Source organism: Arvicanthis niloticus, chromosome 1 (assembly GCF_011762505.2).
Source record: "Arvicanthis niloticus isolate mArvNil1 chromosome 1, mArvNil1.pat.X, whole genome shotgun sequence".
NCBI lineage: Eukaryota > Metazoa > Chordata > Mammalia > Rodentia > Muridae > Arvicanthis > Arvicanthis niloticus.
In genome coordinates this window covers 30,908,379-30,926,497 of record NC_047658.1, presented here as the reverse complement: position 1 = coordinate 30,926,497, position 18,119 = coordinate 30,908,379, and the positions used below count along the sequence as shown (strand labels likewise).

The window sequence follows — 18,119 nt, the reverse complement described above, 5'->3', positions numbered from 1 at the left end:
TCTCCCTCTTCCACTATCTTCCTCCTCCTCTCTCTCTCTTCCTCTCCCTCTCTCTCTCTCTCTCTCTCTCTCTCTCTCTCTCTCTCTCTGTCTCTCTCTCTCTTCTCTATGTCTGTTTTTCCTCAACTCTATCACAGACTTTGGCCTTTCCCTTCCTCTATCAAGCTCTGTTCTCTTTCCAAGCCAATGGCCCAGGAATCCAGCTTGCTGCATGAGGACACAGAGTCTTCTTGGTAACCACCTGATTACATTACTGTCATACAGTCCCTGAGACATGCTAAGGCATCTGGCCACATTGGACCTGCAGCCAGCTTTCCATAGTCACTCTGTGGAGCAACACAGCAGGGTTGTTCATGTCAAAGCATCTGGGTAGCCTGAACACACTTGCATGCATTCCAGTGTACCAACCCAGTGGCTTTGGTGCCACTGCTCATCCTACTTGTGCCTCACAGTCTACTCTGCACTTGGGCTGCAGGCCACACCTTGGAGCTGGCAGGACTTTCTACTCAGTCTCTGCCAAGCAATTCCTCAACAACCACTGAAGATGCCACTAGAGCAAAGGGGGGCTGCTTTGTTCTAGGCCATGGTTTCTGTCAGAGTAGGCAAAGCACAGGCCCATCTGTAGAGAGTCTGGCTAGAGCCTGAGGAAGGCAAGGCCAATAGAGTGCTTGGCAAGCCTGTGTCTGACGCCCAGAGGACCTGGGTGACCCAAGGTGCCGGACCTCAGTCCCGATGACAGAAGCGGTAGTGAGTTTTCACTCATTTTGTTCAGATTTTCCAAGGAATGTTTGACTGGGAATCATCATAGATCCAAGCACGATGGAGTGCCATGCACAGAGAGGATCTGGGTAGTCTGGAGTGCTCAGGCTTTGGGGAGAGCAAGGAATTGCAAGATATTGCCCATCCATTACCAGGGAAGAATGGGCCTAAGCCCCAAACCTGGGAGCACCAGGAGGCCCTGAGCCTGCTGCATGTCCCGAATGGACAGGATGCAGGGATGGCAGCTCCTCCCAGCTCCACCAAGACCTGAGCACCTTGAGTCCTCGGGCCATTTCTGAGTTCCTTACCTTTGATCTCTGGCGCTCTCAGGACTTTCAGGAAGACCAAACCAGGTCACTGGAGCTTCATTCAGCCACTGTCAAACCGCATCCTATGTGGTGGGGCCATTTCCCCTCAAGGAAGTCACCCATGGCCCATGCTGGACAATGTATGCGACCCTGGGAAGACAGCAGAGAGCACATGCCGCCATTACGCTGGGACCCATGCAAACCAGGATGGATGATGGGCTTGCTGTTTCTTTTGGCATGGTCAGACCACACAGGCGCCCTCAACACTCCTGCGCTTGCCAACCTCTGGGCCCTGCCCTTCCACATCAGGGATGCTTTTCCTCTCAAGCCTTGCCTGGAGACAAAACATGCCCTTTGCTCTCAAGTGCTTCCTGGGCACTCCCCTAACTCCATGGCCTTCAGGATGATATCTGAGCTGCTCTAGAGGGACACAGCACATGCCAGGAGCTCCAACACATCAACCTTCTCCACCAGCGCCCAGCACAACCTTGCCAAAAGAATGAGGGTACTTCTCAATCAAATATGGCAGAACAAAAATAAAACTGATAAGAACAATCTCAGGTCCTCTTGCCTAATGCAAAGGAGAATGAGGTGGAAGCTCTGGTCAACATCACCAGCAAAACCCTGTGTCTCTAAGTATCTCTGCACACCACTTGTGCATCTTCCACCATGGCTACAAAGCTACATGCTTCCATACTACAGGGTCCTAGCATGAGACAGAATTTGACCTCCTCTTAAGGTTCTGATAACCAGCATAGGAGTAGCAGGCTTAATTTGTCCATAAGCACACCAGACTTGTTTTGTCTCTCTGTATCGCGATCTCTGTCTCTCGGTCTCTTTCTTCTTCTCTAACTTTCTCTCTGTCTCTACCTTTGTTTCTGTCTCTTTCTCTCTCCTTCTCCCTCTTCCACTATCTTCCTCCTCCTCTCTCTCTCTCTCTCTCCCTCTCTCTCTCTCTCTCTCTCTCTGTCTCTCTCTCTCTTCTCTATGTCTGTTTTTCCTCAACTCTATCACAGACTTTGGCCTTTCCCTTCCTCTATCAAGCTCTGTTCTCTTTCCAAGCCAATGGCCCAGGAATCCAGCTTGCTGCATGAGACACAGAGTCTTCTTGGTAACCACCTGATTACATTACTGTCATACAGTCCCTGAGACATGCTAAGGCATCTGGCCACATTGGACCTGCAGCCAGCTTTCCATAGTCACTCTGTGGAGCAACACAGCAGGGTTGTTCATGTCAAAGCATCTGGGTAGCCTGAACACACTTGCATGCATTCCAGTGTACAACCCAGTGGCTTTGGTGCCACTGCTCATCCTACTTGTGCCTCACAGTCTACTCTGCACTTGGGCTGCAGGCCACACCTTGGAGCTGGCAGGACTTTCTACTCAGTCTCTGCCAAGCAATTCCTCAACAACCACTGAAGATGCCACTAGAGCAAAGGGGGCTGCTTTGTTCTAGGCCATGGTTTCTGTCAGAGTAGGCAAAGCACAGGCCCATCTGTAGAGAGTCTGGCTAGAGCCTGAGGAAGGCAAGGGCAATAGAGTGCTTGGCAAGCCTATGTCTGACGCCCAGAGGACCTGGGTGACCCAAGGTGCCAGACCTCAGTCCCGATGACAGAAGCGGTAGTGAGTTTTCACTCATTTTGTTCAGATTTTCCAAGGAATGTTTGACTGGGAATCATCATAGATCCAAGCACGATGGAGTGCCATGCACAGAGAGGATCTGGGTAGTCTGGAGTGCTCAGGCTTTGGGGAGAGGAAGGAATTGCAAGATATTGCCCATCCATTACCAGGGAAGAATGGGCCTACGCCCCAAACCTGGGAGCACCAGGAGGCCCTGAGCCTGCTGCATGTCCCGAATGGACAGGATGCAGGGATGGCAGCCCCTCCCAGCTCCACCAAGACCTGAGCACCTTGAGTCCTCGGGCCATTTCTGAGTTCCTTACCTTTGATCTCTGGCGCTCTCAGGACTTTCAGGAAGACCAAACCAGGTCACTGGAGCTTCATTCAGCCACTGTCAAACCGCATCCTATGTGGTGGGGGCCATTTCCCCTCAAGGAAGTCACCCATGGCCCATGCTGGACAATGTATGCGACCCTGGGAAGACAGCAGAGAGCACATGCCGCCATTACGCTGGGACCCATGCAAACCAGGATGGATGATGGGCTTGCTGTTTCTTTTGGCATGGTCAGACCACACAGGCGCCCTCAACACTCCTGCGCTTGCCACCCTCTGGGCCCTGCCCTTCCACATCAGGGATGCTTTTCCTCTCAAGCCTTGCCTGGAGACAAAACATGCCCTTTGCTCTCAAGTGCTTCCTGGGCACTCCCCTAACTCCATGGCCTTCAGGATGATATCTGAGCTGCTCTAGAGGGACACAGCACATGCCAGGAGCTCCAACACATCAACCTTCTCCACCAGCGCCCAGCACAACCTTGCCAAAAGAATGAGGGTACTTCTCAATCAAATATGGCAGAACAAAAATAAAACTGATAAGAACAATCTCAGGTCCTCTTGCCTAATGCAAAGGAGAATGAGGTGGAAGCTCTGGTCAACATCACCAGCAAAACCCTGTGTCTCTAAGTATCTCTGCACACCACTTGTGCATCTTCCACCATGGCTACAAAGCTACATGCTTCCATACTACAGGGTCCTAGCATGAGACAGAATTTGACCTCCTCTTAAGGTTCTGATAACCAGCATAGGAGTAGCAGGCTTAATTTGTCCATAAGCACCACCAGACTTGTTTTGTCTCTCTGTATCGCGATCTCTGTCTCTCGGTCTCTTTCTTCTTCTCTAACTTTCTCTCTGTCTCTACCTTTGTTTCTGTCTCTTTCTCTCTCCTTCTCCCTCTTCCACTATCTTCCTCCTCCTCTCTCTCTCTCTCCCTCTCTCTCTCTCTCTCTCTCTCTCTCTCTCTCTCTCTCTGTCTCTCTCTCTCTTCTCTATGTCTGTTTTTCCTCAACTCTATCACAGACTTTGGCCTTTCCCTTCCTCTATCAAGCTCTGTTCTCTTTCCAAGCCAATGGCCCAGGAATCCAGCTTGCTGCATGAGACACAGAGTCTTCTTGGTAACCACCTGATTACATTACTGTCATACAGTCCCTGAGACATGCTAAGGCATCTGGCCACATTGGACCTGCAGCCAGCTTTCCATAGTCACTCTGTGGAGCAACACAGCAGGGTTGTTCATGTCAAAGCATCTGGGTAGCCTGAACACACTTGCATGCATTCCAGTGTACAACCCAGTGGCTTTGGTGCCACTGCTCATCCTACTTGTGCCTCACAGTCTACTCTGCACTTGGGCTGCAGGCCACACCTTGGAGCTGGCAGGACTTTCTACTCAGTCTCTGCCAAGCAATTCCTCAACAACCACTGAAGATGCCACTAGAGCAAAGGGGGCTGCTTTGTTCTAGGCCATGGTTTCTGTCAGAGTAGGCAAAGCACAGGCCCATCTGTAGAGAGTCTGGCTAGAGCCTGAGGAAGGCAAGGCCAATAGAGTGCTTGGCAAGCCTGTGTCTGACGCCCAGAGGACCTGGGTGACCCAAGGTGCCAGACCTCAGTCCCGATGACAGAAGCGGTAGTGAGTTTTCACTCATTTTGTTCAGATTTTCCAAGGAATGTTTGACTGGGAATCATCATAGATCCAAGCACGATGGAGTGCCATGCACAGAGAGGATCTGGGTAGTCTGGAGTGCTCAGGCTTTGGGGAGAGCAAGGAATTGCAAGATATTGCCCATCCATTACCAGGGAAGAATGGGCCTAAGCCCCAAACCTGGGAGCACCAGAAGGCCCTGAGCCTGCTTCATGTCCCGAATGGACAGGATGCAGGGATGGCAGCTCCTCCCAGCTCCACCAAGACCTGAGCACCTTGAGTCCTCGGGCCATTTCTGAGTTCCTTACCTTTGATCTCTGGCGCTCTCAGGACTTTCAGGAAGACCAAACCAGGTCACTGGAGCTTCATTCAGCCACTGTCAAACCGCATCCTATGTGGTGGGGCCATTTCCCCTCAAGGAAGTCACCCATGGCCCATGCTGGACAATGTATGCGACCCTGGGAAGACAGCAGAGAGCACATGCCGCCGTTACGCTGGGACCCATGCAAACCAGGATGGATGATGGGCTTGCTGTTTCTTTTGGCATGGTCAGACCACACAGGCGCCCTCAACACTCCTGCGCTTGCCAACCTCTGGGCCCTGCCCTTCCACATCAGGGATGCTTTTCCTCTCAAGCCTTGCCTGGAGACAAAACATGCCCTTTGCTCTCAAGTGCTTCCTGGGCACTCCCCTAACTCCATGGCCTTCAGGATGATATCTGAGCTGCTCTAGAGGGACACAGCACATGCCAGGAGCTCCAACACATCAACCTTCTCCACCAGCGCCCGCACAACCTTGCCAAAAGAATGAGGGTACTTCTCAATCAAATATGGCAGAACAAAAATAAAACTGATAAGAACAATCTCAGGTCCTCTTGCCTAATGCAAAGGAGAATGAGGTGGAAGCTCTGGTCAACATCACCAGCAAAACCCTGTGTCTCTAAGTATCTCTGCACACCACTTGTGCATCTTCCACCATGGCTACAAAGCTACATGCTTCCATACTACAGGGTCCTAGCATGAGACAGAATTTGACCTCCTCTTAAGGTTCTGATAACACAGCATAGGAGTAGCAGGCTTAATTTGTCCATAAGCACCACCAGACTTGTTTTGTCTCTCTGTATCGCGATCTCTGTCTCTCGGTCTCTTCTTCTTCTCTAACTTTCTCTCTGTCTCTACCTTTGTTTCTGTCTCTTTCTCTCTCCTTCTCCCTCTTCCACTATCTTCCTCCTCCTCTCTCTCTCTCTCTCTCTCTCTCTCTCTCTCTCTCTCTCTCTCTCTCTCTCTCTCTCTCTGTCTCTCTCTCTCTTCTCTATGTCTGTTTTTCCTCAACTCTATCACAGACTTTGGCCTTTCCCTTCCTCTATCAAGCTCTGTTCTCTTTCCAAGCCAATGGCCCAGGAATCCAGCTTGCTGCATGAGACACAGAGTCTTCTTGGTAACCACCTGATTACATTACTGTCATACAGTCCCTGAGACATGCTAAGGCATCTGGCCACATTGGACCTGCAGCCAGCTTTCCATAGTCACTCTGTGGAGCAACACAGCAGGGTTGTTCATGTCAAAGCATCTGGGTAGCCTGAACACACTTGCATGCATTCCAGTGTACAACCCAGTGGCTTTGGTGCCACTGCTCATCCTACTTGTGCCTCACAGTCTACTCTGCACTTGGGCTGCAGGCCACACCTTGGAGCTGGCAGGACTTTCTACTCAGTCTCTGCCAAGCAATTCCTCAACAACCACTGAAGATGCCACTAGAGCAAAGGGGGCTGCTTTGTTCTAGGCCATGGTTTTCTGTCAGAGTAGGCAAAGCACAGGCCCATCTGTAGAGAGTCTGGCTAGAGCCTGAGGAAGGCAAGGCCAATAGAGTGCTTGGCAAGCCTGTGTCTGACGCCCAGAGGACCTGGGTGACCCAAGGTGCCAGACCTCAGTCCCGATGACAGAAGCGGTAGTGAGTTTTCACTCATTTTGTTCAGATTTTCCAAGGAATGTTTGACTGGGAATCATCATAGATCCAAGCACGATGGAGTGCCATGCACAGAGAGGATCTGGGTAGTCTGGAGTGCTCAGGCTTTGGGGAGAGCAAGGAATTGCAAGATATTGCCCATCCATTACCAGGGAAGAATGGGCCTAAGCCCCAAACCTGGGAGCACCAGGAGGCCCTGAGCCTGCTGCATGTCCCGAATGGACAGGATGCAGGGATGGCAGCTCCTCCCAGCTCCACCAAGACCTGAGCACCTTGAGTCCTCGGGCCATTTCTGAGTTCCTTACCTTTGATCTCTGGCGCTCTCAGGACTTTCAGGAAGACCAAACCAGGTCACTGGAGCTTCATTCAGCCACTGTCAAACCGCATCCTATGTGGTGGGGCCATTTCCCCTCAAGGAAGTCACCCATGGCCCATGCTGGACAATGTATGCGACCCTGGGAAGACAGCAGAGAGCACATGCCGCCATTACGCTGGGACCCATGCAAACCAGGATGGATGATGGGCTTGCTGTTTCTTTTGGCATGGTCAGACCACACAGGCGCCCTCAACACTCCTGCGCTTGCCAACCTCTGGGCCCTGCCCTTCCACATCAGGGATGCTTTTCCTCTCAAGCCTTGCCTGGAGACAAAACATGCCCTTTGCTCTCAAGTGCTTCCTGGGCACTCCCCTAACTCCATGGCCTTCAGGATGATATCTGAGCTGCTCTAGAGGGACACAGCACATGCCAGGAGCTCCAACACATCAACCTTCTCCACCAGCGCCCAGCACAACCTTGCCAAAAGAATGAGGGTACTTCTCAATCAAATATGGCAGAACAAAAATAAAACTGATAAGAACAATCTCAGGTCCTCTTGCCTAATGCAAAGGAGAATGAGGTGGAAGCTCTGGTCAACATCACCAGCAAAACCCTGTGTCTCTAAGTATCTCTGCACACCACTTGTGCATCTTCCACCATGGCTACAAAGCTACATGCTTCCATACTACAGGGTCCTAGCATGAGACAGAATTTGACCTCCTCTTAAGGTTCTGATAACCAGCATAGGAGTAGCAGGCTTAATTTGTCCATAAGCACCACCAGACTTGTTTTGTCTCTCTGTATCGCGATCTCTGTCTCTCGGTCTCTTTCTTCTTCTCTAACTTTCTCTCTGTCTCTACCTTTGTTTCTGTCTCTTTCTCTCTCCTTCTCCCTCTTCCACTATCTTCCTCCTCCTCTCTCTCTCTCTCTCTCCCTCTCTCTCTCTCTCTCTCTCTCTCTCTCTCTCTCTCTCTCTCTCTCTCTCTGTCTCTCTCTCTCTTCTCTATGTCTGTTTTTCAACTCTATCTCAGACTTTGGCCTTTCCCTTCCTCTATCAAACTCTGTTCTCTTTCCAAGCCAATGGCCCAGGAATCCAGCTTGCTGCATGAGACACAGAGTCTTCTTGGTAACCACCTGATTACATTACTGTCATACAGTCCCTGAGACATGCTAAGGCATCTGGCCACATTGGACCTGCAGCCAGCTTTCCATAGTCACTCTGTGGAGCAACACAGCAGGGTTGTTCATGTCAAAGCATCTGGGTAGCCTGAACACACTTGCATGCATTCCAGTGTACAACCCAGTGGCTTTGGTGCCACTGCTCATCCTACTTGTGCCTCACAGTCTACTCTGCACTTGGGCTGCAGGCCACACCTTGGAGCTGGCAGGACTTTCTACTCAGTCTCTGCCAAGCAATTCCTCAACAACCACTGAAGATGCCACTAGAGCAAAGGGGGCTGCTTTGTTCTAGGCCATGGTTTCTGTCAGAGTAGGCAAAGCACAGGCCCATCTGTAGAGAGTCTGGCTAGAGCCTGAGGAAGGCAAGGCCAAGAGAGTGCTTGGCAAGCCTGTGTCTGACGCCCAGAGGACCTGGGTGACCCAAGGTGCCGGACCTCAGTCCCGATGACAGAAGCGGTAGTGAGTTTTCACTCATTTTGTTCAGATTTTCCAAGGAATGTTTGACTGGGAATCATCATAGATCCAAGCACGATGGAGTGCCATGCACAGAGAGGATCTGGGTAGTCTGGAGTGCTCAGGCTTTGGGGAGAGGAAGGAATTTCAAGATATTGCCCATCCATTACCAGGGAAGAATGGGCCTAAGCCCCAAACCTGGGAGCACCAGGAGGCCCTGAGCCTGCTGCATGTCCCGAATGGACAGGATGCAGGGATGGCAGCTCCTCCCAGCTCCACCAAGACCTGAGCACCTTGAGTCCTCGGGCCATTTCTGAGTTCCTTACCTTTGATCTCTGGCGCTCTCAGGACTTTCAGGAAGACCAAACCAGGTCACTGGAGCTTCATTCAGCCACTGTCAAACCGCATCCTATGTGGTGGGGCCATTTCCCCTCAAGGAAGTCACCCATGGCCCATGCTGGACAATGTATGCGACCCTGGGAAGACAGCAGAGAGCACATGCCGCCATTACGCTGGGACCCATGCAAACCAGGATGGATGATGGGCTTGCTGTTTCTTTTGGCATGGTCAGACCACACAGGCGCCCTCAACACTCCTGCGCTTGCCAACCTCTGGGCCCTGCCCTTCCACATCAGGGATGCTTTTCCTCTCAAGCCTTGCCTGGAGACAAAACATGCCCTTTGCTCTCAAGTGCTTCCTGGCACTCCCCTAACTCCATGGCCTTCAGGATGATATCTGAGCTGCTCTAGAGGGACACAGCACATGCCAGGAGCTCCAACACATCAACCTTCTCCACCAGCGCCCAGCACAACCTTGCCAAAAGAATGAGGGTACTTCTCAATCAAATATGGCAGAACAAAAATAAAACTGATAAGAACAATCTCAGGTCCTCTTGCCTAATGCAAAGGAGAATGAGGTGGAAGCTCTGGTCAACATCACCAACAAAACCCTGTGTCTCTAAGTATCTCTGCACACCACTTGTGCATCTTCCACCATGGCTACAAAGCTACATGCTTCCATACTACAGGGTCCTAGCATGAGACAGAATTTGACCTCCTCTTAAGGTTCTGATAACCAGCATAGGAGTAGCAGGCTTAATTTGTCCATAAGCACCACCAGACTTGTTTTGTCTCTCTGTATCGCGATCTCTGTCTCTCGGTCTCTTTCTTCTTCTCTAACTTTCTCTCTGTCTCTACCTTTGTTTCTGTCTCTTTCTCTCTCCTTCTCCCTCTTCCACTATCTTCCTCCTCCTCTCTCTCTCTCTCTCTCCCTCTCTCTCTCTCTCTCTCTCTCATCTCTCGTCTCTCTCTCTGTCTCTCCTCTCTCTTCTCTATGTCTGTTTTTCCTCAACTCTATCTCAGACTTTGGCCTTTCCCTTCCTCTATCAAGCTCTGTTCTCTTTCCAAGCCAATGGCCCAGGAATCCAGCTTGCTGCATGAGACACAGAGTCTTCTTGGTAACCACCTGATTACATTACTGTCATACAGTCCCTGAGACATGCTAAGGCATCTGGCCACATTGGACCTGCAGCCAGCTTTCCATAGTCACTCTGTGGAGCAACACAGCAGGGTTGTTCATGTCAAAGCATCTGGGTAGCCTGAACACACTTGCATGCATTCCAGTGTACAACCCAGTGGCTTTGGTGCCACTGCTCATCCTACTTGTGCCTCACAGTCTACTCTGCACTTGGGCTGCAGGCCACAACCTTGGAGCTGGCAGGACTTTCTACTCAGTCTCTGCCAAGCAATTCCTCAACAACCACTGAAGATGCCACTAGAGCAAAGGGGGCTGCTTTGTTCTAGGCCATGGTTTCTGTCAGAGTAGGCAAAGCACAGGCCCATCTGTAGAGAGTCTGGCTAGAGCCTGAGGAAGGCAAGGCCAATAGAGTGCTTGGCAAGCCTGTGTCTGACGCCCAGAGGACCTGGGTGACCCAAGGTGCCGGACCTCAGTCCCGATGACAGAAGCGGTAGTGAGTTTTCACTCATTTTGTTCAGATTTTCCAAGGAATGTTTGACTGGGAATCATCATAGATCCAAGCACGATGGAGTGCCATGCACAGAGAGGATCTGGGTAGTCTGGAGTGCTCAGGCTTTGGGGAGAGCAAGGAATTGCAAGATATTGCCCATCCATTACCAGGGAAGAATGGGCCTAAGCCCCAAACCTGGGAGCACCAGGAGGCCCTGAGCCTGCTGCATGTCCCGAATGGACAGGATGCAGGGATGGCAGCTCCTCCCAGCTCCACCAAGACCTGAGCACCTTGAGTCCTCGGGCCATTTCTGAGTTCCTTACCTTTGATCTCTGGCGCTCTCAGGACTTTCAGGAAGACCAAACCAGGTCACTGGAGCTTCATTCAGCCACTGTCAAACCGCATCCTATGTGGTGGGGCCATTTCCCCTCAAGGAAGTCACCCATGGCCCATGCTGGACAATGTATGCGACCCTGGGAAGACAGCAGAGAGCACATGCCGCCATTACGCTGGGACCCATGCAAACCAGGATGGATGATGGGCTTGCTGTTTCTTTTGGCATGGTCAGACCACACAGGCGCCCTCAACACTCCTGCTCTTGCCAACCTCTGGGCCCTGCCCTTCCACATCAGGGATGCTTTCCTCTCAAGCCTTGCCTGGAGACAAAACATGCCCTTTGCTCTCAAGTGCTTCCTGGGCACTCCCCTAACTCCATGGCCTTCAGGATGATATCTGAGCTGCTCTAGAGGGACACAGCACATGCCAGGAGCTCCAACACATCAACCTTCTCCACCAAGCGCCCAGCACAACCTTGCCAAAAGAATGAGGGTACTTCTCAATCAAATATGGCAGAACAAAAATAAAACTGATAAGAACAATCTCAGGTCCTCTTGCCTAATGCAAAGGAGAATGAGGTGGAAGCTCTGGTCAACATCACCAGCAAAACCCTGTGTCTCTAAGTATCTCTGCACACCACTTGTGCATCTTCCACCATGGCTACAAAGCTACATGCTTCCATACTACAGGGTCCTAGCATGAGACAGAATTTGACCTCCTCTTAAGGTTCTGATAACCAGCATAGGAGTAGCAGGCTTAATTTGTCCATAAGCACCACCAGACTTGTTTTGTCTCTCTGTATCGCGATCTCTGTCTCTCGGTCTCTTCTTCTTCTCTAACTTTCTCTCTGTCTCTACCTTTGTTTCTGTCTCTTTCTCTCTCCTTCTCCCTCTTCCACTATCTTCCTCCTCCTCTCTCTCTCTCTCTCTCCCTCTCCCTCTCTCTCTCTCTCTCTCTCTCTTCTCTCTCTCTCTCTCTCTCTCTCTTCTCTATGTCTGTTTTTCCTCAACTCTATCTCAGACTTTGGCCTTTCCCTTCCTCTATCAAAGCTCTGTTCTCTTTCCAAGCCAATGGCCCAGGAATCCAGCTTGCTGCATGAGACACAGAGTCTTCTTGGTAACCACCTGATTACATTACTGTCATACAGTCCCTGAGACATGCTAAGGCATCTGGCCACATTGGACCTGCAGCCAGCTTTCCATAGTCACTCTGTGGAGCAACACAGCAGGGTTGTTCATGTCAAAGCATCTGGGTAGCCTGAACACACTTGCATGCATTCCAGTGTACAACCCAGTGGCTTTGGTGCCACTGCTCATCCTACTTGTGCCTCACAGTCTACTCTGCACTTGGGCTGCAGGCCACACCTTGGAGCTGGCAGGACTTTCTACTCAGTCTCTGCCAAGCAATTCCTCAACAACCACTGAAGATGCCACTAGAGCAAAGGGGGCTGCTTTGTTCTAGGCCATGGTTTCTGTCAGAGTAGGCAAAGCACAGGCCCATCTGTAGAGAGTCTGGCTAGAGCCTGAGGAAGGCAAGGCCAATAGAGTGCTTGGCAAGCCTGTGTCTGACGCCCAGAGGACCTGGGTGACCCAAGGTGCCGGACCTCAGTCCCGATGACAGAAGCGGTAGTGAGTTTTCACTCATTTGTTCAGATTTTCCAAGGAATGTTTGACTGGGAATCATCATAGATCCAAGCACGATGGAGTGCCATGCACAGAGAGGATCTGGGTAGTCTGGAGTGCTCAGGCTTTGGGGAGAGCAAGGAATTGCAAGATATTGCCCATCCATTACCAGGGAAGAATGGGCCTAAGCCCCAAACCTGGGAGCACCAGGAGGCCCTGAGCCTGCTGCATGTCCCGAATGGACAGGATGCAGGGATGGCAGCTCCTCCCAGCTCCACCAAGACCTGAGCACCTTGAGTCCTCGGGCCATTTCTGAGTTCCTTACCTTTGATCTCTGGCGCTCTCAGGACTTTCAGGAAGACCAAACCAGGTCACTGGAGCTTCATTCAGCCACTGTCAAACCGCATCCTATGTGGTGGGGCCATTTCCCCTCAAGGAAGTCACCCATGGCCCATGCTGGACAATGTATGCGACCCTGGGAAGACAGCAGAGAGCACATGCCGCCATTACGCTGGGACCCATGCAAACCAGGATGGATGATGGGCTTGCTGTTTCTTTTGGCATGGTCAGACCACACAGGCGCCCTCAACACTCCTGCTCTTGCCAACCTCTGGCCCTGCCCTTCCACATCAGGGATGCTTTTCCTCTCAAGCCTTGCCTGGAGACAAAACATGCCCTTTGCTCTCAAGTGCTTCCTGGGCACTCCCCTAACTCCATGGCCTTCAGGATGATATCTGAGCTGCTCTAGAGGGACACAGCACATGCCAGGAGCTCCAACACATCAACCTTCTCCACCAGCGCCCAGCACAACCTTGCCAAAAGAATGAGGGTACTTCTCAATCAAATATGGCAGAACAAAAATAAAACTGATAAGAACAATCTCAGGTCCTCTTGCCTAATGCAAAGGAGAATGAGGTGGAAGCTCTGGTCAACATCACCAGCAAAACCCTGTGTCTCTAAGTATCTCTGCACACCACTTGTGCATCTTCCACCATGGCTACAAAGCTACATGCTTCCATACTACAGGGTCCTAGCATGAGACAGAATTTGACCTCCTCTTAAGGTTCTGATAACCAGCATAGGAGTAGCAGGCTTAATTTGTCCATAAGCACCACCAGACTTGTTTTGTCTCTCTGTATCGTGATCTCTGTCTCTCGGTCTCTTTCTTCTTCTCTAACTTTCTCTCTGTCTCTACCTTTGTTTCTGTCTCTTTCTCTCTCCTTCTCCCTCTTCCACTATCTTCCTCCTCCTCTCTCTCTCTCTCTCTCCCTCTCTCTCTCTCTCTCTCTCTCTGTCTCTCTCTCTCTTCTCTATGTCTGTTTTTCCTCAACTCTATCTCAGACTTTGTCCTTTCCCTTCCTCTATCAAGCTCTGTTCTCTTTCCAAGCCAATGGCCCAGGAATCCAGCTTGCTGCATGAGACACAGAGTCTTCTTGGTAACCACCTGATTACATTACTGTCATACAGTCCCTGAGACATGCTAAGGCATCTGGCCACATTGGACCTGCAGCCAGCTTTCCATAGTCACTCTGTGGAGCAACACAGCAGGGTTGTTCATGTCAAAGCATCTGGGTAGCCTGAACACACTTGCATGCATTCCAGTGTACAACCCAGTGGCTTTGGTGCCACTGCTCATCCTACTTGTGCCTCACAGTCTACTCTGCACTTGGGCTGCAGGCCACACCTTGGAGCTGGCAGGACTTTCTACTCAGTCTCTGCCAAGCAATTCCTCAACAACCACTGAAGATGCCACTAGAGCAAAGGGGGCTGCTTTGTTCTAGGCCATGGTTTCTGTCAGAGTAGGCAAAGCACAGGCCCATCTGTAGAGAGTCTGGCTAGAGCCTGAGGAAGGCAAGGCCAATAGAGTGCTTGGCAAGCCTGTGTCTGACACCCAGAGGACCTGGGTGACCCAAGGTGCCGGACCTCAGTCCCGATGACAGAAGCGGTAGTGAGTTTTCACTCATTTTGTTCAGATTTTCCAAGGAATGTTTGACTGGGAATCATCATAGATCCAAGCACGATGGAGTGCCATGCACAGAGAGGATCTGGGTAGTCTGGAGTGCTCAGGCTTTGGGGAGAGCAAGGAATTGCAAGATATTGCCCATCCATTACCAGGGAAGAATGGGCCTAAGCCCCAAACCTGGGAGCACCAGGAGGCCCTGAGCCTGCTGCATGTCCCGAATGGACAGGATGCAGGGATGGCAGCTCCTCCCAGCTCCACCAAGACCTGAGCACCTTGAGTCCTCGGGCCATTTCTGAGTTCCTTACCTTTGATCTCTGGCGCTCTCAGGACTTTCAGGAAGACCAAACCAGGTCACTGGAGCTTCATTCAGCCACTGTCAAACCGCATCCTATGTGGTGGGGCCATTTCCCCTCAAGGAAGTCACCCATGGCCCATGCTGGACAATGTATGCGACCCTGGGAAGACAGCAGAGAGCACATGCCGCCATTACGCTGGGACCCATGCAAACCAGGATGGATGATGGGCTTGCTGTTTCTTTTGGCATGGTCAGACCACACAGGCGCCCTCAACACTCCTGCTCTTGCCAACCTCTGGGCCCTGCCCTTCCACATCAGGGATGCTTTTCCTCTCAAGCCTTGCCTGGAGACAAAACATGCCCTTTGCTCTCAAGTGCTTCCTGGGCACTCCCCTAACTCCATGGCCTTCAGGATGATATCTGAGCTGCTCTAGAGGGACACAGCACATGCCAGGAGCTCCAACACATCAACCTTCTCCACCAGCGCCCAGCACAACCTTGCCAAAAGAATGAGGGTACTTCTCAATCAAATATGGCAGAACAAAAATAAAACTGATAAGAACAATCTCAGGTCCTCTTGCCTAATGCAAAGGAGAATGAGGTGGAAGCTCTGGTCAACATCACCAGCAAAACCCTGTGTCTCTAAGTATCTCTGCACACCACTTGTGCATCTTCCACCATGGCTACAAAGCTACATGCTTCCATACTACAGGGTCCTAGCATGAGACAGAATTTGACCTCCTCTTAAGGTTCTGATAACCAGCATAGGAGTAGCAGGCTTAATTTGTCCATAAGCACCACCAGACTTGTTTTGTCTCTCTGTATCGCGGATCTCTGTCTCTCGGTCTCTTTCTTCTTCTCTAACTTTCTCTCTGTCTCTACCTTTGTTTCTGTCTCTTTCTCTCTCCTTCTCCCTCTTCCACTATCTTCCTCCTCCTCTCTCTCTCTCTCTCTCTCCTCTCTCTCTCTTCTCTCTCTCTCTCTCTCTCTCTCTCTCTCTCTCTCTCTCTCTCTCTCTGTCTCTCTCTCTCTTCTCTATGTCTGTTTTTCCTCAACTCTATTCACAGACTTTGGCCTTTCCCTTCCTCTATCAAGCTCTGTTCTCTTTCCAAGGCCAATGGCCCAGAATCCAGCTTGCTGCATGAGACACAGAGTCTTCTTGGTAACCACCTGATTACATTACTGTCATACAGTCCCTGAGACATGCTAAGGCATCTGGCCACATTGGACCTGCAGCCAGCTTTCCATAGTCCACTCTGTGGAGCAACACAGCAGGGGTTGTTCATGTCAAAGCATCTGGGTAGCCTGAACACACTTGCATGCATTCCAGTGTACAACCCAGTGGCTTTGGTGCCACTGCTCATACCTACTTGTGCCTCACAGTCTACTCTGCACTTGGGCTGCAGGCCACACCTTGGAGCTGGCAGGACTTTCTACTCAGTCTCTGCCAAGCAATTCCTCAACAACCACTGAAGATGCCACTAGAGCAAAGGGGGCTGCTTTGTTCTAGGCCATGGTTTCTGTCAGAGTAGGCAAAGCACAGGCCCCATCTGTAGAGAGTCTGGCTAGAGCCTGAGGAAGGCAAGGCCAATAGAGTGCTTGGCAAGCCTGTGTCTGACGCCCAGAGGACCTGGGTGACCCAAGGTGCCGGACCTCAGTCCCGATGACAGAAGCGGTAGTGAGTTTTCACTCATTTTGTTCAGATTTTCCAAGGAATGTTTGACTGGGAATCATCATAGATCCAAGCACGATGGAGTGCCATGCACAGAGAGGATCTGGGTAGTCTGGAGTGCTCAGGCTTTGGGGAGAGCAAGGAATTGCAAGATATTGCCCATCCATTACCAGGGAAGAATGGGCCTAAGCCCCAAACCTGGGAGCACCAGGAGGCCCTGAGCCTGCTGCATGTCCCGAATGGACAGGATGCAGGGATGGCAGCTCCTCCCAGCTCCACCAAGACCTGAGCACCTTGAGTCCTCGGGCCATTTCTGAGTTCCTTACCTTGATCTCTGGCGCTCTCAGGACTTTCAGGAAGACCAAACCAGGTCACTGGAGCTTCATTCAGCCACTGTCAAACCGCATCCTATGTGGTGGGGCCATTTCCCCTCAAGGAAGTCACCCATGGCCCATGCTGGACAATGTATGCGACCCTGGGAAGACAGCAGAGAGCACATGCCGCCATTACGCTGGGACCCATGCAAACCAGGATGGATGATGGGCTTGCTGTTTCTTTTGGCATGGTCAGACCACACAGGCGCCCTCAACACTCCTGCGCTTGCCAACCTCTGGGCCCTGCCCTTCCACATCAGGGATGCTTTTCCTCTCAAGCCTTGCCTGGAGACAAAACATGCCCTTTGCTCTCAAGTGCTTCCTGGGCACTCCCCTAACTCCATGGCCTTCAGGATGATATCTGAGCTGCTCTAGAGGGACACAGCACATGCCAGGAGCTCCAACACATCAACCTTCTCCACCAGCGCCCAGCACAACCTTGCCAAAAGAATCAGGGTACTTCTCAATCAAATATGGCAGAACAAAAATAAAACTGATAAGAACAATCTCAGGTCCTCTTGCCTAATGCAAAGGAGAATGAGGTGGAAGCTCTGGCCTACATCACCAGCAAAACCCTGTGTCTCTAAGTATCTCTGCACACCACTTGTGCATCTTCCACCATGGCTACAAAGCTACATGCTTCCATACTACAGGGTCCTAGCATGAGACAGAATTTGACCTCCTCTTAAGGTTCTGATAACCAGCATAGGAGTAGCAGGCTTAATTTGTCCATAAGCACCACCAGACTTGTTTTGTCTCTCTGTATCGCGATCTCTGTCTCTCGGTCTCTTTCTTCTTCTCTAACTTTCTCTCTGTCTCTACCTTTGTTTCTGTCTCTTTCTCTCTCCTTCTCCCTCTTCCACTATCTTCCTCCTCCTCTCTCTCTCTCTCTCTCTCTCTCTCTCTCTCTCTCTCTCTCTGTCTCTCTCTCTCTTCTCTATGTCTGTTTTTCCTCAACTCTATCACAGACTTTGGCCTTTCCCTTCCTCTATCAAGCTCTGTTCTCTTTCCAAGCCAATGGCCCAGGAATCCAGCTTGCTGCATGAGACACAGAGTCTTCTTGGTAACCACCTGATTACATTACTGTCATACAGTCCCTGAGACATGCTAAGGCATCTGGCCACATTGGACCTGCAGCCAGCTTTCCATAGTCACTCTGTGGAGCAACACAGCAGGGTTGTTCATGTCAAAGCATCTGGGTAGCCTGAACACACTTGCATGCATTCCAGTGTACAACCCAGTGGCTTTGGTGCCACTGCTCATCCTACTTGTGCCTCACAGTCTACTCTGCACTTGGGCTGCAGGCCACACCTTGGAGC

At 51.2% G+C, this 18,119-nt stretch overlaps 9 non-coding genes across 9 annotated transcripts; all 9 read right to left on the bottom strand.

Moving 5' to 3' along the window:
• Window positions 1-718: 718 nt before the first annotated feature.
• LOC117700505 (small nucleolar RNA SNORD116) lies at window positions 719-812 on the bottom strand. The gene has a single exon (XR_004605494.1). It is a non-coding gene; the product is annotated as a small nucleolar RNA SNORD116 (small nucleolar RNA).
• Window positions 813-2,661: 1,849 nt separating this feature from the next.
• Window positions 2,662-2,755, bottom strand: LOC117701140 (small nucleolar RNA SNORD116). Its single transcript, XR_004605640.1, has one exon. It is a non-coding gene; the product is annotated as a small nucleolar RNA SNORD116 (small nucleolar RNA).
• Window positions 2,756-4,618: 1,863 nt separating this feature from the next.
• Window positions 4,619-4,712, bottom strand: LOC117701136 (small nucleolar RNA SNORD116). The gene has a single exon (XR_004605639.1). It is a non-coding gene; the product is annotated as a small nucleolar RNA SNORD116 (small nucleolar RNA).
• A 1,868-nt stretch (window positions 4,713-6,580) lies between these two features.
• LOC117701132 (small nucleolar RNA SNORD116) lies at window positions 6,581-6,674 on the bottom strand. The gene has a single exon (XR_004605636.1). It is a non-coding gene; the product is annotated as a small nucleolar RNA SNORD116 (small nucleolar RNA).
• A 1,875-nt stretch (window positions 6,675-8,549) lies between these two features.
• LOC117700499 (small nucleolar RNA SNORD116) lies at window positions 8,550-8,643 on the bottom strand. Its single transcript, XR_004605493.1, has one exon. It is a non-coding gene; the product is annotated as a small nucleolar RNA SNORD116 (small nucleolar RNA).
• A 1,869-nt stretch (window positions 8,644-10,512) lies between these two features.
• Window positions 10,513-10,606, bottom strand: LOC117700492 (small nucleolar RNA SNORD116). Its single transcript, XR_004605492.1, has one exon. It is a non-coding gene; the product is annotated as a small nucleolar RNA SNORD116 (small nucleolar RNA).
• A 1,867-nt stretch (window positions 10,607-12,473) lies between these two features.
• Window positions 12,474-12,566, bottom strand: LOC117701167 (small nucleolar RNA SNORD116). The gene has a single exon (XR_004605645.1). It is a non-coding gene; the product is annotated as a small nucleolar RNA SNORD116 (small nucleolar RNA).
• Window positions 12,567-14,415: 1,849 nt separating this feature from the next.
• LOC117700485 (small nucleolar RNA SNORD116) lies at window positions 14,416-14,509 on the bottom strand. The gene has a single exon (XR_004605491.1). It is a non-coding gene; the product is annotated as a small nucleolar RNA SNORD116 (small nucleolar RNA).
• A 1,894-nt stretch (window positions 14,510-16,403) lies between these two features.
• On the bottom strand, window positions 16,404-16,497 carry LOC117700480 (small nucleolar RNA SNORD116). The gene has a single exon (XR_004605490.1). It is a non-coding gene; the product is annotated as a small nucleolar RNA SNORD116 (small nucleolar RNA).
• Between the last annotated feature and the right edge of the window lie 1,622 nt (window positions 16,498-18,119).